Below are 6,167 nucleotides of genomic sequence, written 5' to 3' on the forward strand. Positions count from 1 at the left end.
GGTCTCGAACTCCTGAGCTCAAACGATCTGCCCACCTCGGCCTCCCAGAGTGCTAGGATTACAGGCGTGAGCCACCACGCCGGCCTCTTGACTTTTTTATAATATGCTTTGTAACAGGTGTGAGGTGATATCTCATTGTGGTTTGACTTGCATTTTTCTGATGAATAATGATGCTGAGCATCTTTTCATAAACCTATTTGCCACCTTTGTGTCTTCTTTGGAGAAATATCTACTCAGGTCCTTTGCCCATTTTAAGTCAGATTTACTTTGTTGTTGTTATTGAGTTGTTTGAGATCCTTGTATATTTTAAGTATAAAATTCATCAGATATATTTTCTCCCAATCCTGGGGTTGCTCCTTTATGTTGTTTTTTGTTTCCTTTGTTGTGCAGACACTTTTATTTTGATGTAGTCTTAATTGTTTTTGGTTTTTGCTATTGTGATTTTTTGGTGTGATATTAAAAAAATCATTACCATTGCTAATGTCAAAGAGATTGTTCTCTATGCTTTCTTCTAGAAGTTATATAGTTTCTGGTATTATATTGAATGTTAATCCATTTCGAGTTAATTTTTGCATATGGTATGAATGTCCAATATAATTCTTGTGCGTGGGGATAGCCACTTTTTATCATAATTTATTGAAGAGACTATACTTTCCTCTTATGTCAGTACCATACTCATGGTTAGTATAGCTGTGTAATAATTTAAAGTCCAGAAATGTGAAGACACCAGCTTTGTTCTCTCAAGATTTTGTTGGCTATTTGGGGTCATTTGTGGCTTCACAGAAATTTTTGAATCCTTACTATTTTTGTGAAAAATGCCATTGGAATTTTAATAAGGATTAAATAGGGATTGTAGAGTGCTTTGCATTGGATGGACATTTTGTATTAATTATTTTAGTCCATGAACAAGGGATATAGTTTTATTTATTTGTATCTTCTTTCATTATATTCATTAGTGTCAGATTTTACTGAACAGATTTTTCACCTCCTTTGTTAAATTGAGTCTTAAGAATTTTATAGTATTTAATTCTATATTGTAAGTGGGATTGTTTCCTTAAACTTTTTTCTCAGATAGTTTATTGTTAGTGTATAGAAATGCAACTGAGTTTTGAATGTTCATCTTGTGACCTACAACTTTAGTGAATGGGTTTGTTAGCTCTAACTTTTTGATATATTCTTTACAGTTTTTTGTATATATGTATGTATGATCTCTTTATGTACAAGCCAGAGACAGTTTTACCCCTTTATTTCTGATTTTATGCCCGTTGTTTCTTTTTATTACTTAAGTGCTCTGGCTTGATCTTCCAGTACTATGTTGAATAAAAGTGGTGAGAATGGGTATTTTTCTCTTGTTTCTGATACTAGAGAAAAAACTTTTAGCATTTCACTGTTGTGGATAGTGGTACCTGAGGTCTTGTTGTATATGACCTTGTTACGTTGAGGTACGTAACTTTGTATGTATATTGTTTCAAGTTTCTATGAAAATGTACTGAATTTTGTCAAATGCTTTTTATAAATCTTTTGAGTCAATCATAGGATTTGTATCTTTTATGGTTTTAAAGTATATCATTTTTAATGATTTATATATGTTGAAACATTCTTGCATCCTAAGTATAAATCCTATTTATTCATGGTGTATGATCTTTTTAATGTGTTGATGAATTTGGTTTCTAGTATTTTGTTGAAAATCTCTGCTTATATCTTCATCAGAGATAATAGTTTGTGGTTTTCTTTCTTGTAGTGTCCTTATCAGGCTTCAGTATGAGAGTAATGATGGCCTCATAACATGAGTTTGGAAGTGTCTCTTCCCTTCGATTTCTTTTCTTTTTTTTTTTTTTTTTTTTTTTTTGAGACAGAGTCTCGCTTTGTTGCCCGGGCTAGAGTGAGTGCCGTGGCGTCAGCCTAGCTCACAGCAACCTCAAACTCTTGGGCTTAAATGATCCTACTGCCTCAGCCTCCCGAGTAGCTGGGACTACAGGCATGCGCCACCATGCCCGGCTAATTTTTTCTATATATATTTTAGTTGGCCAGATAATTTCTTTCTATTTTTAGTAGAGACGGGGTCTCACTCTTGCTCAGGCTGATCTCGAACTCCTGACCTTGAGCGATCCACCCGCCTCGGCCTCCCAGAGTGCTAGAATTACAGGTGTGAGCCACCGTTCCCGGCCTTCCCTTTGATTTTTTGAAGAAGTTTGGGAAGCATTAATTCTTTTATAAATGCTTGATAAAATTCACTTGTGAAGTTGTCCAGTCTTGGGCTTCACTTTATTGGGAGATTTATTACGGTTTCAATGTCCTTCCTCAGTATCAGTTTGTTTAGCATTTCTACTTTATGATTTAATCTTGATGGGTTGTTGGTTTTGAAGAATTTATTTATTTCTTCTAATTTATCTAATATATTTTCATATAATTGTTCATAGTGTTGTCTTATTGTACTTTGTATTTCTTAGATTATCAGTTTTAATGTCTTCTCTTTCATTTATTATTTTCTTCAGTCCTCTTGTTTTTCCTTGATTAATGTAGCCAAAAGTTTTTCAATTCTGTTTTCTTGTAAAAACTCAACTATTAGTTACTCTGATCTTTTCTATTGTCTTTCTAGCCTTTTATTTTCTTGCTCTAATTTTTATTATTTCATTCATTATGCTAACATTGGGATTATTTTATTCTTCCTGTTTAAGTTTCTTGGGGATTAAAGTTAGATTATTTATTTAAGAACTTTATTTTTCTCTTAATGTCAAAAGTTGTCATTATAAACTTGTCCTAGTAATATTTTTGCTGTATCCTAGAAGTGTTCATTGGTGGTGCTTCTAATTTCATTTGTCTCAAAATACATTTTTTTTTTCCAGGTCTCCAATAGATTTATTTACAAAGGGTATAAATTCATAAAAGAGGAATTATGAATAACTAAAAATTTATTTTTTTATTTTTTGTTTGTTTTTCAGCTCATTAAGGGGGTACAAAAGATCAGGCTATATACATTGCCCATGCCTCCCCATCCCCCCAAGTCTGAGCTTCAGTTGTGTCCATTCCCTAGACAGTGCACATCGCACTCATCATGTAGGTGTGCACTCCTCCCCTCCCCCCACCCCATCCCCCCCAGTCAGAACTTCAAGCCTGTCCATTCCCCAGGCAGTGCGCATCGCACTCATCAAGTAGGTATACACCCATCCCTTCCCCCCAGCCCCGACCTCTGTCCGATACCCAATTGGTGTTAATCCCAAATGTGCACTCAGGGAAACCAGTTTGCTGGTGTCAAAATACATTTTGATTTCCCTTTGGATTTCTTCTTTGACCCACTGATTATTCAGGAGCATGTTTTTTACTATGCACATATTTGTGAGTTTTCTAGTTTTCCTTCTGCTATTGATTTTCAGTTTTATATCTTTGTGTTCAGAAAAAAAACTTAATATCCTTTTTTTTTTTTTTTGGAACGCTTCACGAATTTGCGTGTCATCCTTGCGCAGGGGCCATGCTAATCTTCTCTGTATCGTTCCAATTTTAGTATATGTGCTGCCGAAGCGAGCACCTTAATATCCTTTTAATCTTAATTTGAAAAGATTTTTTTGGTCCAACATATACTCTATTTAGAGAATGTACCATGTGTTCTTGAGAAGAATATATATTCTCCTAATGTTGGGTGGAATAGTGTATTCCATGAGGAACAGTCTGTTAGGTCAGTTTGGTCTATAGTGTTTTACAAGGACACTCTTATTAGTTTTCTGTCTGAAGGATCCACCTATTGTTTTAAGTAGGCTAGTGAAATCCCCTTTTATTACTGTATTTTTGTCTGTTTCTCCTTACAGTTCTGTTAATATCCACTTTATATATTTAGAAGCTCTAATGTTTCATGCATATTTATATTTAATTGTATATCCTCTTGATAAATTAACCTCTTTGTTATTGTATAATCAATTTTTTTGACTTTTGTGACAGATTTTGCTTGGAAGCCTATTTTGTCCAATATAAGTATAATCACCCCTGTACTTTTTTTTGTTATAATTTACATGGACTATCCTTTCCCATTCTTTCACTTTTAGCCTGTTTGTCCTTAAATCAAAAGTGAGTGTCCTGTAAGGAGCATAATATTAGATTTTGGGTTTTTAAAAAATCCATTCAGCAACTTTATTTTATTCCATTTTCTGCTGCTATAACAATATCACAGACTGGGTAATTTATGAAGAATAGGAGTTTATTTGGCTCATAATTCTGGAGTCTGGGCAGGGCAAAAGCATGGTACTGCCATCTGGTAAAGGTCTTTTTGCAGCATCATAATATGAAGGAAGGCCAAAGAAGTGAGGGGCAATGAGGGTGTGCACAAGAGAGAGCTGTTTGTTTTGTTGTTATTTTTTTAACAACAGACCTCTATGATAGGAAAAAACCTAATCCATTCATGTTGCCCTCGTGGAATAATCACTTCTTAAAGGTTCCACGTCTTAATTCTATCATATGGTAATTAAGTTTTACCATAAATTTTAGAGGCAACAATCTATAGTAGCATCTTTTCATTAAATAATTTAGTCTCTTTATTGTAAAGTAATTATGGATAGGTAAGGTCTTTTTTTTTTTATTTTTCTTTTTTACTTTTTTCAAAGCATCTCACTAATAAATTGAAGTTGGTAAGGTCTTCTCTGTAGTAATTTTATTTTTCCTATCCATTTTATATTTTCTTTGTTTCTTTATTAATACTGTCTTCTCTTATTTTTTAACATTTTTGATATTTGTTTTGTTGGTGTATTGTTTGATTACTTCTCTTTCTTTGCTGTATGTACTACAGTTACTTTTCTAGTGTTTATCATAAGACATACAACATTGTATACTTACAGGTCTAGCTCAAGATGATAAAAATTTAACTTCTATGCATAGGAAAAACTCAACAAATTTTCTCCCCTTCACACATTTTATACTATCTATGTTACACATTACAACTTTTTGTATTGTGTATCCACTAACAAATTATTTTAGCTATCTTCATTTTTTTTTTTTTTTTTTTGAGACAATCTCATTGTGTTGCCCAGGCTGGAGTACGATGGCGTCAGCCTAACTCACAGCAACCTCAAACTCCTGGGCTCAAGCAATCCTCCTGCCTCAGCCTCCCGAGTAGCTGGGACTACAGGCATGCGCCACCATGCCCGGCTAATTTTTTCTATATATATTTTTAGCTGTCCATATAATTTCTTTCTATTTTTAGTAGAGACGGGGTCTCACTCTTGCTCAGGCTGATCTTTTCGAACTCCTGACCTTGAGCGATCCACCCGCCTCGGCCTCCCAGAGTGTTAGCATTACAGGCGTGAGTCACCACGTCCGGCCAAAACTTTCCTTCTTGATAAAACCACTGAGCAAATTAGGTATAGAAGATATGTATATCAACTCAATAAAGACCATATATGAGAAACCAATGTTAACATTCTGGTGAACAGGAAAAATGCTGAAAGCTTTTTCTCTGAGATTTTGAACATGACAAGGATGACTGTTTTCACAACTCTTATTAAACATAGTACTGGAAGTCAGTGAGAGCAATTAGAAAAAAGAAGGAATTACAGTCATCCAAATAGGAAAGTAGGAAGCAAAATTGTCCCTGTTTGCAGACAAAATGATCTTATATTTTTAAAAATCTAAAGACTGGCCAGGCACGGTGGCTCACGCCTGTAATCCTAGCACTCTGGGAGGCCGAGGTGGGCGGATCATTTGAGCTCAGGAGTTCGAGACCAGCCTGAGCAAGAGTGAGACCCCATCTCTACTAAAAATAGAAAGAAATTATATGGACAGCTAAAAATATATATAGAAAAAATTAGCTGGGCATGGTGGTGCATGCCTGTAGTCCCAGCTACTCGGGAGGCTGAGACAGGAGGATCGCTTGAGCTCAGGAGTTTGAGGTTGCTGTGAGCTAGGCTGACGCCACGGCACTCACTCTAGCCTGGGCAACAGAGTGAGACTCTGTCTCAAAAAAAAAAAAAAAAAAAAAAATCTAAAGACTACACCACCAAAAAAAAGTGTTGGAACTATTAAAAAATCAGTAAAGTTACAGAATACAAAATCAACATAAAAAATTATTGGTATTTCTGTATACTAACAGTGAACTAAAAAGGAAATTTCAAAATTCCATTTCAAAAGCTTCAAAAAATAAGTCAGTCCATTTTGAGTTCTTGTTTGTATGTAGTGCAAGGTAA

General features: G+C 34.8%; 1 non-coding gene across 1 annotated transcript; it reads right to left on the bottom strand.

Moving 5' to 3' along the window:
• Nucleotides 1–3,419: 3,419 nt before the first annotated feature.
• On the bottom strand, nucleotides 3,420–3,526 carry LOC138383058 (U6 spliceosomal RNA). The gene has a single exon (XR_011233514.1). It is a non-coding gene; the product is annotated as a U6 spliceosomal RNA (small nuclear RNA).
• Between the last annotated feature and the right edge of the window lie 2,641 nt (nucleotides 3,527–6,167).

Source organism: Eulemur rufifrons, chromosome 4, assembly GCF_041146395.1.
Source record: "Eulemur rufifrons isolate Redbay chromosome 4, OSU_ERuf_1, whole genome shotgun sequence".
NCBI classification, from domain to species: domain Eukaryota; kingdom Metazoa; phylum Chordata; class Mammalia; order Primates; family Lemuridae; genus Eulemur; species Eulemur rufifrons.